The sequence below is a fragment of the Odontesthes bonariensis genome, chromosome 23 (genome assembly GCF_027942865.1).
Source record: "Odontesthes bonariensis isolate fOdoBon6 chromosome 23, fOdoBon6.hap1, whole genome shotgun sequence".
NCBI lineage: Eukaryota > Metazoa > Chordata > Actinopteri > Atheriniformes > Atherinopsidae > Odontesthes > Odontesthes bonariensis.
In genome coordinates this window covers 19,427,562-19,452,699 of record NC_134528.1, presented here as the reverse complement: position 1 = coordinate 19,452,699, position 25,138 = coordinate 19,427,562, and the positions used below count along the sequence as shown (strand labels likewise).

At 43.8% G+C, this 25,138-nt stretch overlaps 1 protein-coding gene across 3 annotated transcripts in view; it reads right to left on the bottom strand.

Moving 5' to 3' along the window:
• The window catches only part of raraa (retinoic acid receptor, alpha a), a 131,425-nt gene extending 106,538 nt beyond the window's left edge, over nucleotides 1-24,887 (bottom strand). Inside the window, exons 1-3 of one of the 3 annotated variants that reach the window (XM_075456817.1) lie at nucleotides 24,617-24,887; nucleotides 21,241-21,383; nucleotides 7,769-7,838 (exon numbers count right to left, since the gene is read on the bottom strand). The gene's annotated coding sequence lies outside the window, so the exon portion shown is untranslated. The remainder of the gene's footprint in view (nucleotides 1-7,768; nucleotides 7,839-21,240; nucleotides 21,384-24,616) is intronic. The other 2 variants (XM_075456816.1, XM_075456818.1) reach the window with 2 other exon arrangements.
• Nucleotides 24,888-25,138: the final 251 nt, after the last annotated feature.

The following is a 25,138-nucleotide window of genomic DNA, read 5'->3' as shown; positions in this document are numbered from 1 at the left end:
GCCGTCTGTAACCAAGCCAGTTTATGCATTTATTGTTTTAGCCTTCTCACTAGCATACTAATACATCCCACAAACAATGCGATAATGTTTCAACTCTACTCTAAATGCCTTCATCTGCTTACAGGGTTGAACTCGGAGTCAATGATGCTTCTTGAGAACAATTTTTATCTGATCAGACTGCCACCACTTCTGGCAGTCCATGTGACACTGCTAATACCTCAGAGACCCTGAGGAAGGCTTCAGCATCATTCTATGTGAACTGGGAAAGGCAGCAAGCTTGCAGGCACATATTGTCACTGGGTGAGGTGCAATGGATGACTGTAAGAGGCCCATCAAGAGAGTTCTATCCTTCCCCTGGGTGCACATTATTTTAAAAAGAGTTGTTTTGTTGCTGTCGGTCAGTGACTTTGCTGACCAGCTACTCTCCCTCTGGATCTCTCTGACCGACTCTGAACTAGCTTACACTCGTGCCCTGTTAACTTTTTTTCCCCCCGCATGCTTCAGGTTAGGCAGTGATGATTATAATTTTACAAAAGAGTCAGCAGAGAAATATGAGCGAGGTAAGGCCAATTATTAAGTTTAACAGACAAGGATTCCTTATGCAGGGAATAAAATCGGTGTCCAAGCGGCTAAGCTGGTCACACTTCTTGTTTCCCTGAACCTCTACAATGGAGGTGGAGAGCGGTGTTGGTATTACCGACAGAGCATGACCACAAAAGCCCATATATGTCAGGCCAAAAAAAAAAAAAAAAAAAAAACAGAAGCAAAGAGGCATTAAGGACAGTTCATCATGTTATATCTCTCCTCATACTGTGTTTGTACTGGCGCACAGTGTACTGTACACAAAGATATAAATTGAAAGGAGGTAGAACGGTCCAGTGAGTCACTGGCCTATAGTATAAGCAAATACATAACTGTTATTAGCCAATATACCTTCTGGGTAATAATTCCAGAGAGGACAAGTTTACCTTAGGCAGCAAACGCACCCAATTAGACCATGTCAAAGCTGCACAAACATAGAAGTGTGTAGCAATAAAGTTGGTCATGAGTGTCAAGCCCTGCCATTACAAAGACAACTAACAATGCAGTCACAGGAATAATATGCTCGATTATCATTCAATAAGGCTATTCCCCTCTATAGGACTGTCAGGCGCACAGAGTTCAATCCTGAGGAGCCTGCGGGCAAGCAACAATAATCAAGTGCTAGGATGTCTCATCACTACATGAAAATGACTAAAAATGTGCAATTTCACACTGGGAGAGATAACACTCAGCCTGAGCAGCAGGAAAATTCCACGCTAAAGTGAAAACACAGAGGTTAGCTTCATGCAACTAAATCGTAGCTGCTCACAAACAGTGAGACGGGCAACAATCTGAACAAGCCAACTCATCCTTGCTCCTTTTTCCTTCCGCTTCCTAATTCAAAGCACAGGAGGGACCCAAATTGTTGCAGATATAAAATCAGCCACTACCGTCGCGGACTTCCTCTCTTTCTCCTCAGGAGTTTCCAGTGGAAGTCAGAAGCACACGTGTTTTGGTTTACCTAGAGTGGAGCCTGATCTGAGCCCGCGCTGAGAACAGACTGCGGGCTTTGTCTGTGACACCATTAATCAAGTGTCCTTGAACAAAAACAGAAAACCAGATGAGAGACAAAGGGAAGAGACATGGGGGGTGGGCTCTTATTTAGGTAGAAAAAAAGGCAGAGAGGGTTAAAAAAAAAAAAAAAAAGAAGCAAGAGAGGAGCAAAAGGGAGAAGGGGGAGCTTGACCCAGATTTGAGCTTTCAATAAATCAAGCAGCAACAATAACAAGCAAAGTTTTCATGTGGCTTGACTGATTAATCAGTAGTCTTTTTTTTTCTCCTTCTTTTTAAGTGGAAAGCGCAACAGTTTTCTTTTTTTTTTTACGTCTTGTGTCTCTTGAGACAGCCGTTGCTGTGCGAGTCTCTTTATGTCGGGGGTTTATGTCTTCATGCTGCAAGGTTTAAGATAAGGAGGCCCGAATCATTCACGATTTAATGAGACTAAGGCCTTCACTTCATGATGCAGTGAGGCGATTTCACTGAAGGTCTACAGATACATTAACAGAGTACAGGAAGGTCAACAGAAAGGTATGGTTGCACACATTCCCACACACAAAGATGTATGAACGCGCTGGCGTACAGAGACAGCGTCCCCCTCTTTAAAAAACTTAAGCAGGCGCTGTTTTACAGACATGCACACAAAAACACACACACTCTTCACACAGCGCACCATGGTGACAGGATGTGTAGCAGCCCTCTGAGACTCTTTGCGAGGTGCCGATCGATGGGCATTGAGTGTGGACAAGGAGGCCTCAGGATCGATAGGGGGCCATTACAGAAATGCGCCTACTGGGACATGGGAGAAGGAGTGGGGGTAAAGATACATCTGGGGCCCTTGATGTATCTTCTTTACCTCACTGGTGAGAGGTTTTACTCTACATGAGTACTGGAACACACATGTTTAAAGCAGAAAGGTGGAGGAGTGTGTGCATTAGGGAGAGCCTGATGCACTGGGTTGAATATAAAGCATCACATAATGTACATCCACCTACTCACGAATGCGCACAAAAACACACACACACACACACACACACACACACACACACACAGACAAAATGGTACCACAGGAGAAATGTGCTCATTTTGTTTCCTTTTCTCAGTCTCCTATTTTGAATCTCCTCAGCTTAGACCATAATAGGGACAGATACTTTTTGGCCCTATTCATTTAAGGGGCTCTCCATCCTGAGACTTCCTGTCATCCCCTCCTCATCTTCATCCTCATCTGCTTTTATTTTATGTAAAGCACTTTGAATTGTTTGTACATGAAATGTGCTATATAAATAAATTTGATTTGATTTGATTTGATCTTCACTCTCCACCGCTCTGCTCTAAGTAACACAACCCTCCCCCTCGCCCAAAATTTCCCACTTTTTACATGTCCTTGAAGTATCTGCAATTATTTTTCATCAGGGTTTGTTCATGGTCCTGTACATTTAAATATCTAAAATCACTTTTGGAAAGGGACTCAGTTGATGATCATTACCGGTCAAAGGTCTGGACTCATATAGTTGTATCCACATTCTTGTGGACTGTAAGGGTAGTGAAATTCAAGAAAATAATAAAGCATGTGTACTGTATGTATACTACTTGGGTTATAGAAGTATTTTAAGATCACTTTGAGCAGGAAACCATTTAAGAGGATCTGCACTACCAAAATAGTTGTAGCAATACCAGAAAAAACATTCTCCAGTACATAGACATGGAAAATCCACCCCTGTCAAAAGCACTGTACTTTGTAACTATGCTACGCTAATACAGGTGCTAATCATATGAAAATACACTCAGATGAGCGAGTCAAGCAGGAGACATAAACCACTGAGGCATTTAATCCTCAGAGTTAGAACTGAAGATGGAGAAGGATCTCCTCCTCCACAAACTCTCTCTTCCCCACCTCCACAGCTCCGCCCAAAAGGATGGTTGAAAATAGAGCATTTGGATCTGGTTATGGAGAAGGAGGACTATTAAAAGTCAGTCAAATGCCTTTACCAGTGCTCATGAAATTACACTTAGGTGCCATGTTGGCTCCTGAAAGTGCCGTCCAAAAAAAACCCTTCAGTGGCTGATCAAAAAGAATATGCAAAGAGTCACACGTCCATACAGACTTCATTTCTGGGCTCAGCATGCGGCCCCTGTTGGTTTGGATGGCCACAGCAGGCTTTAACAACTGCTGCCTGGTCAGCCTATTAGTAGTGGGCTCTCTGTTTCAGCAATCTGGGTTCTCTTTGCCTTTGGACAGGGACCAGGTCAGGCTGCACAATACACCACTGTGTTTGGAGATGGCGGGAGAAGAAGAAAAAGAAAAATGCAGGCATGAGAGCCTCTGTGCGCACACAAACTACAATACAAATAAGACAAGTGCGCAAGAATATATGCTTTTGATTGTGCAAATGTTGCACGTGTGTGCATATGTGTGTGTTGTGGCTGCTGGGCCCACCGTGCCCTCTCTCTTTCATTGTACACTGCAACAATTCAGCTCCCTTCCACCTCTCCAAAACTCCATCATTACATCATCATTGCTGCAGCTTTTTTGCTATCTCAGCACGGCCAACCACTTTGGAACCTCCGGCATCAGTTTCTCTCCCGCAGGACAGTGCGCACAGTGTTTTTGTATTGCTCAGAGAGGTCAGTGCACCAGGACCAACACTCATCACTGTCAGTCTAAAACAATAACAGTGAAAAGCAAACGTGTTGGCCTCCGCGAGTATGATGACAACAAGGAAAACAGACTGCAGACACAAGAGTGGGCCTGGGCTGCTTCAAAGAGGGCCAGCAGCACCTGTCCCTTTAAGATCTTTTTCTCACAGTCTGTGGGTTCTGAGCTGAGCAGGCAAGCCTGAGTAGGGCTGCGCTTCACTGTGCATGTATGGTAACAAGGGGGGAACCGCGCCGCTCCGCCTGCCAGCCCACCACAGGGAATTTGTTTATGTTTCCTTGCTGCCAAGTTCCTGTCAGGAGGCGCCCCAAAGAGGAACTGCAGACTACTCAGTACTGTGAGCTACACCCTCTTGCCTAGTATGACTGGGGTTTTCTGCATACGGTATCGGGTGGTGCTTTGTAGCCACACTTGAATTCAGGGAGGTCTCCACATCAATTTTGGCGCTCATACACGTCAGACGTCTAACACTCCAAAATGTGTCGTTCCAGAGGCAAATTTGAGAGCAACCATTTTCAGAAAGCAAGTTCTAACAGAAAGCTTAATTTATGATCCTTCACAGATTAACACCAATTTCCTCAAAACATACTACGCAAAACAGCACAAAGGCGCAGTTTCAATAAAGCAACACTTTACAAGGGGAACTTTGTTGTGCGGTGGATTATGGGCATTGTAAAAACTGAGCAGCATCACATTAAACACACAGTAAACAGGACTGGTAAACTCATGGGCATCATTTCAAGCACTTGCAGGAAAAGACTTCAATTTAAATCAAAGAGCAGAGCTCTTCTGAGCTACAATTACACACACACACACACCCGCACACATGCAGGCATTTCCCTAAACTATAACAAAAATATGTCAAATTGCGGCCAGAGAATCACTAACTGCATTCTTTTGCACATTAATACAATGTTTCATGAGTCATCCACTGCATACGAGCATCCTTTTCGTCATTGTTAATAATCCTATTAATCTCTCAGCAGCTGTGGACACCAGAAAATGCGTTACTGGAAAAAAGGCAAAGAGACACTCAGAGTTATGTCTGGGACATGAGCCGTGTGTCTTCGTCTCATGCATGTGCGATGTCCCGTAAGTGTCTGTGGCAGGAGATGGAGCGATGCGTGTGACTGCAGGAAGGAAGGGTCAGGCGAGAACACACAAAGCAGCGTGGGACCATGGACTGTGAGACAAAGGAAGACAGAAAAGAGGAAGAACGAATGATGGATGCGTGTATGAAAAGATGCAGGTTGGTATTAGGGTGACGGTGAAACCAAAAAGAGGAAGCAGTTTATGTCAGCTTGAATGGCCGTCCAACCATCTCGGTTGACGTACTGTCAGCGCAGATGCTGGCAGTCACTGTACAGCCAGACACTTCCCATTTACACACACAATATGGTAAACTAAACAGTTTTGCAACTGTTCACTCTTAAACTGATTCAGCATCAGCACTCGCAGCACACTTCTGCTATTCTGCTAAAAGTGAGGAAGTACGATGCCACACAACGTCTTGCTATTCAAATTTCTTACAATAAATGAGCTCGGTAGCAAAAAAAAAACACCAACTGAGCTAGAAGCCATTTACTCAACCGTGACTCTCTAAAGTCAGGGGTTTGTGTACAGCTGGCAGATAAAAGTGGAAAAGCTCCAGCATGCCACAGTTGAATGTCTGACAATGAAAGAGTTCAAAATGCCACTGGAGTGTCAAAGAACTTGGCACATCCACAAAAAGAAGGCAATTATACTAAAACATGAGAAAATCAAAAAAAATCTTGTGCGGGTCTTTCTTGCTGTGATCATAGATGATAATTACAAACAAAGCAAAATTACACAGGAACAACTGGGCATAAACAATACATTTCAACTTCCACTAATTTCCCATGTGTGGAGGAGAGTCAGAAAAAAAGGGAAACATCGAAAAACAACACAGAAGTCCCACTCTAGACCGAGCAAGAGGCAGCGGGCTCAGCAGTCATCACGACCTACCGCACCGTGTGAATCATTAAGTGCATGTGTTCCACATCAACTGCTGGGGCTGCCTCCCAACCCACTTATGAGACTGGATCTGAATTATGACGGGAGGGGAGTTAAATACCATTTTACGTGGAGATGAAAACCCCAAACCTGCTCGCTCAGAGAGAGAAAGACGCAGAGAGGGAGAGTAATGCATGTAGCCTGTGCCAGTTCACAAAATAAAGCAGCAACGATGAAATGAAGCAGCTAATGGAATAATTGCATGATTTCCAAAAAGCGCAACGTTTCATCCTGAACGGACGACGTGAGTAATGAAAAGAATAGAAATGGAAAACCCAAACTGAATTTAAAACTGACCTACTTTAATACCGACATTTTTTCCACCTTTCTTTCCTAGCTTACAGCAGTGAGTTTGAGTCTACAGAAGCCAAGACAACTGACTTAAAAAAAAAAAAAATTTTTAAAAGTCTAAGAATAAGAAAAGACAAAAGAAGAAGACTAAGAAACTCAAATTTGTAAGCAGATAAGGCCAAAATGCCTGCTTTCAGTCAGCCAATCTTGAGAAACAGTTGCCAGCAGGGGAATGTCTGACAGACCACTTGACATCCCCACTTACAAGACATGAACATCTTCTGTGGGTTTGATGTCGGCATCCAATGAAGCAAGTGATTTGTGGAGGGAGTGTGTATTCTTCGGGGTTATGGATGGCATATACTGTACATCCAGGTACTCATTCCACTCTGTTTACAAATGCTTAGAGAGTCTTGTATTGGGGCAGATGTTCGTCTGACGGAAGAGATCACCGTTCCACGGTGCCAGAAAGAGACATTAAAAGCTAGACAGGATAGGACAGGACAAGACAAGATATGAGGGGACAGAACAGAGTAGGAAAACACAAGTTTCTACATGCAGCTGAACAAACTTGGTGCTTCAACCGACTGAGGGGAATTTGCCAACTGTTTGCCGTCAGTCTTTGTTGCATCAAGATTCTAGTAAAATTACATGAACCCAAAATAAAAGGAAAGAAACTAAATAGGATGTGGAATAGGTATGCACATTAGTAATATGTGTACCATAATGCTTTCAGCGATGGCACCCATAATGACCGGTGCTGTATCTCTGCTGCCACATGGTCTTACAGCTGATACGCAGAAGATGAATCAGAGCCCAAAAAAAATCCCATGCCAGTTTCTAATGCTGAGCAGCAGCTTTTGTTTTGCATTCGTCCCGTTAACATAACAGACCAAATCTCTCTGCTGCCGGCTTCATCTGAGATGCAACAGACCCAGGATAAGACTTGATAATACGAGCAGCGTTTAGAGCACAAGACTGTATGTCCCTGTGTGAGTGTGATTCCACAGGTCTGACAAGCACTGACCTTTTTAAACCAGAAGACATGGCACAGGAAAACAATGACAACAGACTCAATCATGAGCTACACACTTAGCCTTGTGACCATGGTACAATTGTGGCATGTGACAGAGGATGGAACAATACCAAAAGACACGTGGTGAAAGTCCAATTATCCCGGGCCAAAAGCAACGACAAATTCAGGCTTACCCCAAAAACGTCAATCTCTCTGTCCTTGGCCAAGAAAATCTCCCACTGAATCGATTGCAGCTCCTAAGCTCTGAGGAGGGAGAAAGAAACAGAGAGAAAGATATTTGAAACCAACGGCTTTGTGGTCCTTATCCACGTGCTGCAGACTCAGTGACTCCCAAGCCTCTCTGGCACAGACCTGCGTCGCTACATGAAAACTCTTACACTCTTTTTCCCCACTCATACTCTCTGTAATCTCCCCACCCTTTTCCGATAGATTGGACTTTCTCACTTGCTGCATTTGTGCTTCAAACATCATGTGAAAAGCGGAGTGAAACAGTGCTTTTGTGGTGTGTGAATTACCTAGGGCCTAGGCAAGCACAGTAGTGCTTATGGGCACAACTCAATTACAGCAATGTGAATCAGGTGGCGGTCTAGAAATCCCCTCAGCCTGATGCACAAATAGGGACACAGAGGCGCCTTCATTGGCAAGACAGAAAAATCTGAAGTGGCGTGTCATCTCTTCATAGCACAGCTAGGCCGACGCTGTAAGGATGAATGGCTGCCACTGACAGTCATCTAACAACACGAGCTCGAAGCAAGTGTGGGAAGAATGCCAAATTTATTTCATTTATCCATGTTGCTACACTATAGGAAATGTTTACCAACAGCTCTAGTGGCAGATCCAGATTGAAAGAGTCACATGGCACTTAGGACATCTGATAAATGGGAGCTTTGTGCTGTAGAAAGTTTGGAAAGTGTTATGCGGATGGCTTTAACCAAAAACAACTGCTTACAGCATGGTGGCTTGCACGCGTTTAAAGGCACCGTGTTTGATTTCACTGATTCAACAGAAAAAAGCCAAACTGCATAGTCACAGCCAATCCTGTTTAAATAGAAAATTGCTTTGCGTTAAAAGCACTCAAAAGCATCGAGCTATCCCGTCTTTCGGTTTGTAGGCTTGTGGAACAGGACAAGGTTTTCCAAAGCCAGTCGTCTAGCGCAACCAATGACATTTAAGACTGTGGTCTATTTGGGTTTATTTTACTGTTACGATGAGAAACCACGTTTCTTTAACTCCGTTACAGAAAAAGAGCAAGTTGTGGCCAGACAGAACTTTCCTAATGGCCTCATTGATGGTTGCTCTTTAGAAAAGGCAAAGCGGAAGAAGACACCGCTACAAAAAAATACCCTCCCTCCAGGCATAAGTTACCTTGGTGCCATTTTACAAGCAGCAAATGAATTTCACACTAATTTGTTATCACAAGTTCCTGAGGACAGCGAAACAAAAGAGGCATCAATATAGGGTTTTGGCATAAATAGTGTATTTATCTGTGCTACAAATGGTTTCATTTACGTACCGCACAATTCCAACTGGTTGCTAAATCCTGATTTGATGAAGAAAAACTTTCAAAATTAGCATAAAGTGTTTGCGAGATAGACAAAAATAATCTTTCGCCGAGTGCTAGAAAGTACTGTTCACATGCAGGGATTATATGCTCACCTTCCTGCTACATATGTTTAATTAGCCTGTAGAACAAAGTGGCTGGAGCTAGAAAACTCAATTAAAATTCTACTTGGCACTAATTCACAAGTGAAAGTCTTCTAAGGGTACTTGACATCTAGAAAAAAAAACAAGAATAGACTACCAAGAGGCAAAGTCAGCCTCAGTGTAACGATTTCTGTGCAGATTTGAATATTACAAAAATACTGCACCGTCTCATGCAACCAGACAGTGCACACTTGTTCTACTAAAGCCACACATTAGCCCTGAAACTAACATTACCTTGAATTGTGAGGTGGCAAGTCCTTCTCATATACAACACTGCATTCATCCGAAGTAGCCCACAACCAAAACAATACCTATAGATATACATAGACTTGGCATGAGCTTTGCGTGTGAAGACTCAGTCAAACTGATATTAGACATAGCATTTGGTTGCAAGCTAAATGCCTAATTTATGGACATGGTAATGAAGTACCATTTATAACCCCAACAGAAAACCCTTTCATGTGTAAAACATCGACTCTTTGAGTGTGTTTATCCCTCCATTATCTAGCCCACCAAACAATAAGCCAGTCAGGTAATTTGCACATAGGCCTTGACTTGGCACTTCCTGTTTTATTACTCACTCTTTCTTCCTGCTTGTGAGTCAGAATGGCATTTGAATTAAATCCTTGTACATGCATGTGCATCTGTACAAAGTGTGTGTACATTTATGTGCACTTGTGTCAGAGCCTGGAGAATATTCTTATGTGAGCGGACAGGAGTAGCCTCAGGTAGTCATGTCTATATTTTTGCCTGTGGGTAAGAGCAACTTACTGCTGACATTCACCTTTAACATACATACACAAACAAGACGATGGAGCCCTTGCTGTTGGACCCATGCCAGACATGTCTGCCTTATTTTCAAGTGGAAACCACTTTGCTCCACATAGATGGAGGCCTTGATGGCTGAGGAACTCGGCCTAAACCATAATACAGTATAGTCGCCCCGTTGCCGCAATGCACAGCCTAGCATCAGCCTGGGACTTTGAGTTCCTCTACTGTTGATAGTTTAAAAGGTTTTATGGGAAGCAAACCCAACTCTCAAGTAAAATCATTCATCAGCTCAGGGATATACTTAATCAGAGTGGCACCATCACCTCTCCACAGACAAAATATATAAAAATCTGATTTTGGGTATAACCAGCAGTCTGCAAAGAAGTGCTTACTTAGGAATGGCAGCCCTGCAGGGAGAGTCATGAGCTCATATTTAAACAGACACAATGTGTTGTTTTAACTCGCTTGGTTGTATAAAATTCCATCTGTTGCATGCACGCACACACGCATTAAGAAAAGATGAACTCTTCTTAAGGCTCTGACTCTCAGCGGTGGAAAGCCCCTTCAGTGACACACAGATCACATAACCTCTCATGACACTGGAGGACAGAACTCCCAGTGGAAAGATGCAGATTCACACACGCTGAGTGCCGGCCAAGGTTCCAGACTGCCATTGTTCTTCAAAGTCATCCAAAAGAAAACAATGAGGAGGGTCACGCGAGGCCCCCTGTGGAATGGTAAATAACCAGAGAGTGAGATGGAGACTCAGAGACGGAGAAACACAGGAAGTTACTGAAAGATCGAGAAAGAATAATGTACTGTGGCAGCGCTATATAGAACACCAAGTGAAAAATACGATCACCGGGGGACAGGTGAATTCCAGGTGAGTCCCATTATTCAGCAACACTTTGACACTGCTCCAAAATGTAGAAAGAAAAACTGATATACATAAATCAAATGTAAATGACCTGATCCCCAGTGAGAGAAAACTGCAGTATAATTCCTCCAACAGTAATAATATGTGGTGGAAACGCATTCAATCCACTTAGAGTTTTCTAACAATTTTTTATGTTCTGTAGTAAAATAACAGCTGATTACATCTCACACATGGCAGGAGTGTTGCTCCTGCCAAAAGCCACGCATGAGCTGAACGAAATCCAAATAGCATAAGAGGCTTAGACTGGGGAGATGTGTTCATCATTCATTAGTGCTGAGTGACCCTTATGATAAAACCATCTTTGTTGTCATTATTAATGTGACATAAAATGCTAGCCTGTTAATTCGGACTCAGGATGTTGACAATAGGCGGTCTACAAAGGGCTTGAAAGCCACAGTCCTCGCCATTTGCCTTTCAAATGCTAACGAGGGAACCGTTTTGGGTTTACTGGCCTGGTAGGAAATGATTTAGGGCGACAGTGCTCTGAGCCTTTATGTTTTGGTTGGCTGAGGGGGCTCATACATCACCCTGATCATTAATCAATTAGCGTCTCCTAGCCACCTGTCGGACACATCAGCACACAAAACATTCTTGCCCTCGGGCAGTTGCTAGATGATGATCATCAGTTGCACTGCTATTAACTTCCAGCCCCTAAACACACCCCGCTTTCTACCTTTTATAGTAAAACCCTGATGAATTACATAATCACACCCAAACACCGTCCTCACCATCAAGGGCTCCCCTCCAAGAGATGCATATCTGAGTAGAAGCTGCCATAGAGGGTCTTTCTTTAATGGGTCTCCCCCTCCCAACTCAATCGAGCAGCAAGTTTCTTTGAACGTGCATTTGCCCTCCGCCATCACAAACAGAAAAGAACAGGCAGAGAAGTATTGATGCCAGCCTTGAGGTAGAATCAATACACTGACGGCTATTCAAAAGTGCTGAATGCTCACCAACGCTGCCTCCTCCATTGTTTTAAATGCACCTGCCTCCAGCAGGGTATTGATAGTTGTTCGGTATTGATGACGTGTCACAGGCGGCAAATACGCATGAGATGGAAAGGTCCAAATTAACAGGGTCGCTGTGACATTATTACAAAAGTGTGATTTTGTTTTGCCAGTTGAACTCACAGCTGACTCACAGCACTGAAACAACCAGATGCTAGATAACTGAAAAACCAACAACGACAAAAACACACACACAAAGTGTCACTTTCACTTCCACAGGATTTGAGTTTCTGTATTAGAAAACTGATTGAGGGAAAGAAGGGGAAAAAGTTTTGATACATTTTTTTTTATGGTTGGGGTTGTCTCACAACTCCATCAGGCTCTGTGATCTCATGAAGCCGCTTTAGACTTTGTGCGGCAGGAGTAATGGCGACTGAAACATTCCTCAAAGATTTCTGTTTAACAACTGCCCTCTAGCCAACAACCACCAATTTTTTCCCCCTGGAGATCTGTATGTAAATTCTAACTTTTGTGTGAAACACCCCCACCCGCAACTCAGCAATCTCTTCTTCACAGCCATGCTTGCTTGACAATGGAAAACTCTCGCCACCCCCCCCATCCAACTTCTCGAAAACCTCTTCACATTTTTCACACTTTTTTCTTTGTTATTTGGAACTAATTCTTAAAAGCAGCTGAAGAGATAAGTGGCACTAAAATTAGAGGCTAATCCTCCAACCCTTAGTGTGGGGACATGGAGAAAGTAGATTTGTCAAGCCCTGATTTAGCAGTATTCTTTCATTATAAAAGTAGCACTCTTCACGCAGCTTAGCAGTACGAAATGGCTCAATCAGTCTCATGTGGACCATTTAAGGGGGAAGCAAGGGCCTATCTGTGAACCCAAAAAACTTGGCATCCCGCTGGTGTCATTCTAACGTTGCCTCAATTGTTGCTACCTGAGCTGCACTCATCAACTCTGAAGGGCTACCCCTTGAAAATGACATTTGCCATGTACTTCTAAAGGCTCCAAACACAAAAGCCGTTTCTCTAAAGGGTTGTAGAAAATCTGGGCCACTGTGTTGGATGTGTAAAGTGTGTCGCACTAGGGTGGGCACTGGAGACTGGAGTGTTTTTCTTTTTTGGGGGGGTGGGGGGGCTTTTTCCCCTTCTTTTTCTTTTTTTGCCTGTTCAATCCAGCCAGCTCAGGCAAGGAGCCAGCTACCAACAGTATCAGGTGGATTTTCAAAAGAACAAAAGCTCCTCTTTGATTCCTTACACTGCCAGTGGAAAACAAAACGAACAGAGACCCTGTCACACGTGCATGTGCAAAGTGTGTGTGCATAAAAGCCCCCAGTCCTTAAAAATGTTACTAAATTAGTTTTTTTCCACACTTGCTTTCTATTTACTCTTCTCCTCCAAAAGCTCCTGGCTTAAACCTGGCATTGATACAGGAGGCTGAGAACATAGGAAGGAGAGCATATCAGCTTGGGCTAACTATATCTAATTGGAATTGGGAATGAGGCCACAGGCCAAAAAATAGACATATCTGGAAAGATAAGTCTGGAAGAGGAAAACATCTCACACTGGAGTGCAACCAAGGAAAGAAACATAGCTATGCTGCCTGGTATCTATCTGTGGTCAAGCAAAGCTAGAGAGAAAAAAAATATTCCCTGAGCAGAGCAAAGGCTATCCACAGGGTATGGAGTCAGAGGGGAGGAGGTGGGTGATGGTTGACGGGGCAAAAGCTTGACCTTTGGGGGTCAGTAGGTGACAAGTAACATTTATCATACCTACGCAAGCTGCTAAATGAGAAAGGCAGCTTCTCTCTGAAGAAATTCAGCCACATTTCGCTGTCCGGGTCCAAAGAAGCACACAGATGCTCTGTGTTTGTGACAGAGACGAGTACTGGAATGCTTAAGTGGAAAAACATGTCATGTTGGCACACAGTAGCAGCAGCGAAACTTTACATCATTCTGACAATTTAATGAGCACACGTTGGATCAAATCAGATGTTTAAATATCTGCCAATGCCAATAAAAATGGCTGGATTCAACGCTTCGGATGGGAAGCTCAAAAATAAGTTCAATTTGATCCGGCAACAATGGCTGGGAGATGAAAGAGTTGCGATTGGGCAAGAGGGGTTATCCAAGCTCTGATGGCAGCCACACAAGGTATCTGAACGCCGGGAATCTGCAGAGCCGTAGCTCAGCCACACTGTCACATTGTGGATAGGACAAAGCAGCATCTGAAGACCAGAAAAAAAAAAAACACTTACACAGTGAACTGTCCGACAGTAGCTCTTTGAAGAAGCACGGCTAGCATAGTATTGTTTTGGCGCACTGGACAAGTGGGAGACACCATGAGTGGGTATCCTGGGTCAGAGGCCAGCCGAGATGAAACACACTGTTGTGCATAAAGACAATTACAACATACTCATGCAACAAATATCCATCAAGTGTGGATGACGGTTAATTTCATAAATCAAACAAAGCCTTTTTGTTTACCATTTTATAACTTGTGCATGGGCAGATGGTCTACAATGAGAACTCCACAAACCACACACACTACAGATGGCAACACCTCCGACGCGCAGAAAAACAAATCGACAACAACTAAGAACGGCTTACACAAACTTCAGTGTCAACGAAGGCTGTTAAAGATCTAAAGCATTCCACTGGTTCAAATGAATAAAACCATACATTTGACAAGGATGTGTTAGCATCATCCAGTTTATGTTAGTTTGTGGAAAAAGTAAATCGTCACAGTAATGAAAAACCTGAGGGTATATCAGATGTTGTCCACTGCTTTGTAATCTGAAAATATGATGCAATAAAGACCTCATAAAGTCTATGGAAAGGCTAACAGAAACAATTGCTGTTACATTTGATTTACGACTATTAAAATACTCATCATAACAATAGATCTTTAAAATGTGTATGTGCGTAACGATTACACTCTCCCTTCCACAGGATGACACCTGTTTTCACTTTCTCGGTGCATGAACAGATGACCTGTAAAAAACACAGCTGGGATAAGACAATATTATATATGTTCAGTCATCACCACTGTAATCCAGTTGATTAAACTTCCAAACACTGAGCTAAAGATAATCATTTACTTCGGGAAACCCATTACTGTTGGGAGAGAGAGCTAAGTCAAAAGGCACAGAGGCATCCTATTTACCAGTGCATGGGTGTGACAATGGGCAGAACTCCAAATGCTCTGCACATAGTTCTCTCTTTATTCTCCTATTTTAGCTTCCACCACTGCCGTCCACACCTGAACGGCAGCAGTCACTTCTGTGCTGTCAGGGACGTTCAGATAGTGAGCGGCTTACCATAGGAGACGGAAGGAGAGCCGCTGAAGCCATCCTCAATTTCAGAAAACTTTAACTTCTTTCTAAATGTCCCAGTAGGGTTTGCCAGGAAGCCATCACAGGCAATATTATGACCATAGATGTGGCAGAACTAAGGCTCTGTTTACATTAATTCATTTCACCATTTCTTCGTGTCGGCGTCTTGCAAACTATTTACAGTTACACACAAACGGGGATCGGTTGATTCGCTAGTCACATGACTAATCAGCCATCACATCACATGATCGCCCTTGCTTTATTATTTATTATTTATACTTTATTATTTATTCTTCGGCGACAACAACTTGGTCCACGAAATTGTCCCACCATGCGCTGCTTCTTCCCGGTCTAACCCAAAAGCGGCGCTCCGTACGGCTTGCGTTGCTGCAGTGGCTGGGTTCTCATCATAAAAGCTTGTTGAATCTGGCGCCTCCTTGCCACCTATTGTTGTGCACAGCGTACTACCAGCAGTGGGACATGGAGCAGGCTCCCATGCTGATCGTGGTTGTCCATGATTTCCATATTCTTCTCAATGACACGAATAGAAAGGAAGTGTGTAACTGAAGTGAAGCATGCCTGTTTGTTTATAGTTTCCCAGCACTCAAGTCACATGACCAACGATACCAGCCTAGCGAATCAGGGAGGAGTACGTCCGCAGTATAGAGCTCAGCACTGCGGATCCCCGTTTCTCACCGTTTACAACTGCTAAAATCAGCATCGTATGCGAATGCTTACGTGGGCTCCAGCGTCTTTGAATCCTTCCACCTATGAAGTCGTATTCCAGTATTTTAATGTAAATGGACAGTGCATCCGCGATAGAAACGATATAGAAACAGATTAGTATAAACGGACCCTAAGTGAGATGCAGCTATTTGGTCTTTTTTATGTAAAACACAATCTGATCATTAAGGCCATAAGAAAATGTTTTTCTACATGCCTTCTAAGAGTAGAGATTTCTTTAACATTCATGCTCTTGACGTTGAACAATGTAATCGTTGAGCAATTTCATGCTTTCACACTACGACGCAGCGGCTTATTTAGCCGCCTTGGCTCGCCTTTATTCACTCCTGATAAAACAGTGTCAGTATGGCACATTCCACCCTGCTGACTCTCACTTTTAAGCCTGGTTTATAGTCAGTAACGCAAGACGCAACGCAAGCCCTTGCGCGGTTGCAAGCCCCCCCTTGCGTGCTTGCATGTGTCACCTCAATTTTCTAAACTTCATGCAAGACGCAAGCAGAGCTATAGAGTAGCCACTCTGGACGCGAGCACAAGCCACTATCTACATCACATCCGGCGGCGTGTTCATCTTCCGGTTTCATCCCCTAATAAAAGAGCGCTGTTTTCAAACGCCAAGGTAGAAAGCAAAGAAGAAGAAGAAGAAGCATGAATCCCATAGACATAATATATATAATATATTATGTCTATGATGAATCCACTCAAAGAGAGACTTGCTGAAGAGGTCCTGGCGGTGAATTTCCTTTCATCGTAGTAGGCTTGTCATTGAAAAAAACCCGCTGCTCCACCTACTGTCCTGGCGGTGAATCGCCACGCAGCACACGCAAGCGCTGGCAAAGCTAAATGAAGCATGAACGTCTCAAGCCATTAACACAAGCGCAAGACGCAAGCGCAAGGGCAGTTAAAAGAAGTATAACTCAGCCTTGACACGGACGTACATTCGGCTCTGCGACTAACTCCGCCGCAGGCTCAAAGGTACAACAGCAACCCTCCCACCTCCTCCCATAAAACCAGAAAAATCTCTATACCTTACACATAGAGCAGCAAGGCACAACACAACAAGCGTACGACTGACTTACCTTGAACAGGCCTTAGGACTATAGTTTGCGGTTGTAGGAGGCTTAAACCCGTGTAGGTATGTCCCAGGGGGATGTGTAAGTTGGGGATTGAGGCCAACAGCGCATTTCTTTTATGGATTAGGTAAAGCTCTATCTCTTTGTGATCCTCTCCAATCATTTGTTAATCATAATCCACTCTATTCACTGGAAAGCATACCTCAACATTCAAGGGTTAGGTGATTTGACAACTTTAAGGGCTATAGGAGATTGACTAACTTTACAGATGTTTTGGGTTGTTTTTTTTGCTTAGGGATGTATTGTGTCTTTTAGTTTACCTTCTGTTCTATTTCCTACCACTGAGAACTCAACTTGATAAATAATTAACTTGGTAATAATTAACTACACTATACACACATTTACATTCAACTCAGTTCTATTCATGTAGCGCTAATCCCAACAAATGTCATCTCAAGGCACTTCAAAGACAGTTCAATTCGAGCCAATTACAATCCAATTCAATCGATTGGAATACAATCATAATACATGCACAAGATGAACTGCCTTTTTTTTCCACTTTCAACTTTAAATATGTTTTCCATGTTCTATTGTTAATAAAATGCTGGTTTATGAGATTTGAAAAACATTGCATTCTGCTTTTTTTTTAATCTTACAGTGTCCCACTTCTATGGGTCATGTCACAGAAAAGCAGTGACTGTATTATGGTATACAAAATGTTAACATTTAGTTGGATACTCAGCATTAAATGGCATCTGGAACGATGAATAAAGGGGGGCTGGCCTATGTATGACTTGGCCATTAGTACAAAGTTGAATAGGCAGTGACTAAGAAAACTACACATTGCTGATGTGTATAAATGAGGGGTTCGGCAGAAATCGCCTTAAACACAGCGCAGAATGGTGCAGAGAAATAACCTGGAACACAGTCAACACATTTCACACATGCAAGGCCTGGAAACAACACACTAGGGCTTTCCACCGTCATTTAGATGAAAATGGACCTCCTCGAGAGGAAATAAAGACATTTTTAACCCCCTTCTCGCTACAAGTCGGCCTCCAATAATATGCCCAGTCAATGGACTGTGGGTCCATTCAACTGCAGGCGGCCCACAGCACAGCCATAAATAATGCAGGGCAGCTCACATGAAACCCTAATCACCATTGTGCTGTCACCCAACAGAGAAGATCGCTTGTTTAATTTACTGCGCAGCATCCGTTTCAGTTCTGCCCAATTTAGTTTCACCATTTCAATGGGCAAGCACTTCAGGTATTTATCAATATGCTTTTCACCCATTGCAATGAATCAAAAGAGAATGCAATGTTCATGTATCCAAGTCTGTGAGAGTGTGCCAGCGCCTTTTTATGTACACGTGCGTTGCGGGTGATGATGTGTATGTGTGCCAAAAAGAACAAACGAGAAAACTGCAGCCTGTGAAACAACAATGGTTGGCTGAGAAGAAGCCATCAACGCTCAATAACCAGAGCTCATTATTGGCCATATACAACGTACTTCATTACATTACTACTCCATTAGCATGCAGGCATTTGCATATTCCAGTCACTCCTTTACTGAGGCTGTTGATCATGAATGGCAGCCATATGCCGTCTGGTGCGACAATATTACAGAATTATTACTGCAACACAAAAAGGTAAGAAAAATGGAAATTATGTTGACACAAAATTAAGTACGAAACCAATCAAACAGTTCGCCGTTATTGATAGTGTTTCACAGTCTCGCTGAGAGAATGCAGATCATTTACGACCGCAGTTTATGCTGCCTCGCCGACAAAAATCTGCAAGGCTGAGTTTTCTGGGCAGGGTGCATTTCTGACATACCTTCCTCGCATGCTCTGTACATGTAGTTTATATATGGATAAAATAGCTTTTACATGTACAAAACTCTGAAGATTAATTACTACACTGGTGTAATAATTTCTTGCGTCCCTCTTTTTGAGCAAGTCTAACTTCGTGTCCACTTCTCCAGCTGCAAACATAGAAATCCAGTCCTCTAACAGGCTCTGCACTACAGTGTTTCAGCATGACAATGATTTGGTGCGATGGCTCTTCAGGGTGACGGGCTGCCCTGTGATGACAGTCCGTGGAGACGGAATAAGCAGCTGCAGCTCACAAGCTCCACTGACTTGGTTGGCACAAGCCAAGGCAGCAGAGCTGGAGGAGAACGATGCTCTGTGCTGAGCCACTTCCAGCGAGCTGGTAGCTTGTGCTAGCAGGATCAAGGGCGCTATCATCTTGATTCAGTTCCTTTATCTCCACTCTGGTGCCCTCTTCACACTGATAAATTTGAACCCAGCAACTTGAGCTAATGCCCAAGCAGCTGCAATCAGAGCAGCTGGCTAATACAGTGTCAAATGCCACGTACGCCCACACAGGAGGGACAAAACAGAGGATTTGTTCCACTGAAATCAGGGCTAAGATGCTTTCGTTAGTGTGGTGATTTGAAATTGGACCGGGCCGTTGCTAAGCAGACTCACATGTTTCACTCCCAATAACTTAGTGAAGACACACACTTGGCTCAGAGAAGTACTGGTATTATCAAGGAGTGCTTAAGGACAGATTGGCTTGTCAGACATTTGTGTAAGTGACACCTGCTATTTGCTCACTGTCTGACTCATGGCAGCAGAGGGTTAACTTGTCAGCTCGGCGGTAGAGTGCGGCTCTAAAAGGAATATTAACAGCATGTCCCTCGGTGCAGACTGAGCAGGAGCAACAGGAATAAGGAGGATGAAGAGAAAAAAGGAGAGACGCAGAAAGGGAAAGGAGCAAAGGGGTGGGTGTACAAATCCAATTTCCAGTGACAGTGTGCGCAGGATCAGTGTTTCGGTGAAAGAGCGTATCATCTGTCAAAGTTAATGGCAGTGTCACCGGAAAATGAAATAAAGACCATTCATTAAGAAGGTGGGGGTAGGGGTGTGCCACTGGCTCTCCAGGAACATAAATATGTTCACAACCTATTATTTGTGCATTTACAAGGTGGCAGTGCAGCCACAATCAAGAGGTAGTCTTTAAGCTACAGTGATCATATCCGAGCAGATGTTTGAAGAGGAATCTGTGGGTTCGAGAACAGAGCTACCACTGAAGATGAAGAAGTCGTCCCGGCTGTCTAGCAGGACGGCTGGCAGGCTAGCCAACAGGCCCAGCCAGCCTGTCTCTCTCTCTCAGAGCTGTGGATGTACTCAGTGGAAGCAATTGATACCATTGTTTTATGGAGAGGAGGGCTGAGGGGGATTAAGAACCAACAATAGGGCTCATTCACTGGAAATGTCAGCCGTCACGCCAGGGGACTGTCCGACTGGGCAGAGACACTTTTGTAAAAAGCCAAGGTACAAAACATGTGGAAAATAGTATGAAATTCTGTGACAACTCAGGCAGTGAGAAACTGACATGGGCCAGAACATTTGCATGCAAATAGTTGGAACTGCAAACCTCAAACATGGGACAGCAAGCTGTGGGAAACCTAACAACATGGATCATGTGAGATCATGTCAAACGTAACAAAAAGAAAAAACAGACATTCAGTTCATTATTGCTCTGTGGTACATTTAAAGACCAGTTTGCTAAAACTAAGGCAATAGGAAAAATTGCGAAGATATGATCATGATTTCAAGGTCCAAAATGTTCTGCAGCCTTGAACACACTCCAGATCAATAACCAGTATAATGGTTTATATGGGTCTTTAGCTCAGCCTCATTAGGAAAAAAAAGGAGACAAATGTGGCCTGATTCTTCAGGCAAATTAACATAGTGAAGAACCTAAAATATCCCAACCAATGATCCATTCTGGGACATTTTATTATGGGAGTGTACAATAGAGAGGCAAAAATTCCTTTCTCTGAGTGCTTTGATAACCCCATTGCCCTTAGACCTCTTTGAAAATCTCACTATGAACATATGAGGAGCAAGTTGAAATAAGGTACCCTGCCGCTTTAAGGCTGGGATGAAACCAAGTTTTCTACCACTCTGACCTAATTGCTCTCTCACTCCACTTACGCGAACACTGGGAGCTGTACACTCTGACACGTAAAGATTATTTAATACCATCAAAGCCATAAAAACGAGGAACAAAAGCAGGCGCTATGAAAGGGAGAGAAAGTTAACCCTCACGTGTCGGGCAGCGCAGCGCCAGTTTGGCATGTGGAAAGCAACAGAGAGGGAATCAGTATGCCAAAGCGGGCTCGTCTAACTGCTCCTGGCCAACTTCGAGGGGAGCTCCCACATTCCTACATCACAGCAGCTCCACACCCCCTCTGAAAAAAAAAAATAAATAAATAAATTTAAAAAAAAAAATCCCACTCGGCTTTGGCTACACTCTCCTGATATCGGCTCCCACCCCTTTTCTCTCCCACTTTTCCCACACTCGCCCCAGTCCCTAAGGCAAAGACTACGTCATTGGGCACCACAGCACTGTAATATCCCAATTTATTTCTACTTATTCTGGCAGGCTCTGGGCCTCTTTAATTTGGGTCAAGGCTGGTTTTATTAGTGTAAAACTACACTAAGCGGTTCCACTGGGTTCCATGTGTAAAAGTAACTGTTTCTCGTTTGAATAGGTCTCTTGCTGGCTATTCCTCACTATTTTTTCCTATTTACAGCGAGTGAAACTCACAACTCTGCTTTGTGGTTTTCACTTTAAGCACTTCCGAATAAAAAAACAAAAACAAAAAAAAAACAGAGATGCCAGCAGTCAAAGTGTGACAGCGTGTGGGTGGGACTGGGTAGAGGTGTTTACCGTTAAGTAAGAAATGGGCGGCATGTTCGGGGGGGGGTGCTGCCATTGTGAGGCGCACGCCTCATCTGTCAGCGCCTGATGAGTTTGTGCCGCACGGCCAAAGCCTTCTGTGTCAGCCTGGCTTGTAAACGACAGGGTGGCACACCACACCACCTGACACAATGAGAACTTTTTTTTCAGAGAAAACTAGCTCCAAATTTAGCGGAGGGCACATCTCGTTTTTTGAAAGGCTTCCTGCGCGCTTCTAACTTGCCAAATTTACTGAAACCTACAACATCTGCTGAGCCAAACGGATGGCATCATCGTAAAGAAAGAGGAAGAATCAGACTGAAATATGAAATAAGGTCACTCAAAATGTCACTATGCCAGCAAAGATAATTCTGGTATTACACCGTCACTAGACACAGTAGTCGCACATCCTTTGGATGAATGTAAGGACTATATATTAGGAAGGACAGACTGAATAGCCCCGTACCCTACTTGTGATTATCTCCAAATATGAACAAATCTAAAACGACTCATCACTTCTCATCAATTGTTCCACAGGTGATGAGTAAAACTGTCACGTGTCAGGAATAAAACTCAAGAGAGCTTGAGCAGGAGCTAATGACTCACTACAACTGTGCAAAGACAACAGAAAGCCTCTCCAGTGTTTTTCACACTTTACTCTGACAATCCGAAAAGGAGAGAGGGGCACATTGAGGGGGTGGCAGGGTGTCATTGCGAGTGTGCCGCAGCCTCCGCTTTGATGATAGTTTCAGTATACCAAACGAAACCGTGGCACGGTAGGCCTTCAACTGGCACTGTTCTCATAAACGAGGAGCGACTTCCCGTAGACGCCTGTCAGACTTTTGACATTACTGCAGAAAGCTATTTGACCAAAACACCTTCGTCTTGCAAAATGGCAGAAAACAGACTTGTCCAAAATAAAAATACAAAAAGAAAAGATGCAGTTTGATAGGCTACTTCAATTTAAATTTGTTTTTTTTGGGAAAAGGGAAGCATCAGAAACTGTCATTTCGCCAAACCTTATCGCCGCGCTCGATCAAAACCTTATCTTCAGAGTTTCAACATCAGACTTTGCAGATAGCCTCAGAGCTTATCTGAAGATGTGTTTTCAAAGTACGGCGATGGACGCCGCATGACACAAGGTATCATAACAGCTGGACAGCAGATTACAACATCTATTTTCATAAACATATAAGTTTTATGTTATGGCCAAAATCTTTATCTTATGGGACAATTTTCTGGGCGAGTCCTTTATTTGGCCCAACAAAAACTTTCCAATTATGAGGAGGCCACAACATTTAACTGCGAATCACACCCGGAGAGGAGGTGACAGGGTGGGAAAACCCTCAGCCACACCAGATTTCCCACTGAGTGACTCTTTCTCTAATGCGTCTTGCTCTGAATGTCACAGGTTGTCAGATAAAAGGTCGGGCATCTTTTACCTCACGCCTCACCAACACCCCCCCCCCCCCCCCCCCCCCCCCCCCCAAAAAAAAAACAACTCACTTTTTCTCTGCTATGCAGTGAGCAAAGGGAAATTAGGAGGAGTCATAAAATCCGTAGTATCAAAACAATAAAAAGTAAAACTACTGCGCCAAAGCAAAAGGAGACATCTATGGTGGAAAATGCTCGTTACAGCTTTAAATGGAGGGTAATGAGCACTGTAATCTGTGGTTTTACGAGACACAACACTTTACAAGATAACACTGCAGGTTTCCACGCTGCAGGGTATGTAACTCAAATGTTGTAACAGTCCTGACATTTAATTAGAGGAGATGCAGACACCTCAAATCGCCACATTATCCTGACAGGGCATAATCAGGGGTGTTAACAAATTGGGGGAGATATCTGCCAATGTACCCCGAGACCTCGAGGCTTTATTTTTGTCTCTCTTTATTTGTGTGTGACAGAAGACATAGTGTTTGTCTCGGGTCGTCAAATTGTCGGCTCGTGAAAAAGAAGGCAAGAGGTGGCTGCTACCACCACCACCACCTCCACCCTCATCCGAGCTAATCCGTCCACTTACAGCACACCGAGGATTGCTGTATGATCGGTATTCATTATGCGCTCGAGCAAAGTTTCCTTCACATGCAAAGAACATTGGCCGAACATTTGAAACGTAAAAAAATAATAATAATAATACTAAAATGCACACAACTAGGTAGGACAGTGGCTCCTCTCGGAGTGGGCACAGACGTGCCCGGACACACGCACTACGTGGATGTAACTGCTCATATCAGCACTTTTCTGACTTGCCCAGTCGGGTGGTTAGTGAGGTGGCTCTGCTAATTGACACGAGGGAACTGTCAGCGCTAAAATACAGCTGTGTGTCCCGGCGTCCTCACAACACACAAGCCAAGAAGCGCTAGCTTCACATGCTAGCAGTCCGAACAGCTACACACACGGCGAATCCACGGGCTATAATGCCCCTTGGAAAAAAAAAAAAAAAAAAAAAAAAAAACACAATTATACTTTCTTTCAGCGAGTGCAGCCGGATGTTAAAGAGGGCACGGATTACCGGCTTGTCAGCAGTTTCGTCCTCTAGTTATCGAGTGCGTTTCTGACAATGAACAACATAACAACAACAAAAAGACCTGTCACACCCGTGCTCATTATGACCGTTGCCAAAACCTTCTAGGTGAAACGGGAACTATTTAATAAAGCACCGGGCTCACCCTCTACAGAGCCTGAGACATGCTGTCAAATGTTGACAAGCTGTCAATGACAAGTGTATGGTAATACCTGGGACCTGTTGACTCCTCCTCCCGCTTCTCTCGGACTGCTGGTGGAAGTTCACTCGCGCAGCTGTATTTCTCCACGACGCTGGGTCTTTTCAAAGTTTTCTGCCCACTCTCAGTTCTCCATACGGTGGCCCTCACGTGTGTGGGTGAAAATTACCCGCCGAGTAAACCCTAGAAGTGGCGGCGAGACGCGTTCAGAGAGCAGGCAAGTTTTGCAGGGCTTTCGCAAAGGCAACCATTGCAATCACGTTCTCTGGCTGTGAAATCCAACCAGCGCTGGCTCCGCCCCTTTCCTTTTATGGAGGCAGGTCCTGAAAAGTAGACGTCCTACACTCTCCAGATGTGCTCCCTGCTCTGCTGAGTTAAAGCAAGGCTGAGAGAGGAGTAGACCCTTTGTAATGTTGCATTTTTAATGTTTTAGATGCTTCCCTGACATGCACAAAGCTCCCATTTGCATTTGCACTCAGGCTGCCATGGGAACACTTTAAAGGGATAGTTCGCCTCTTTTGACATGAAGCTGTAT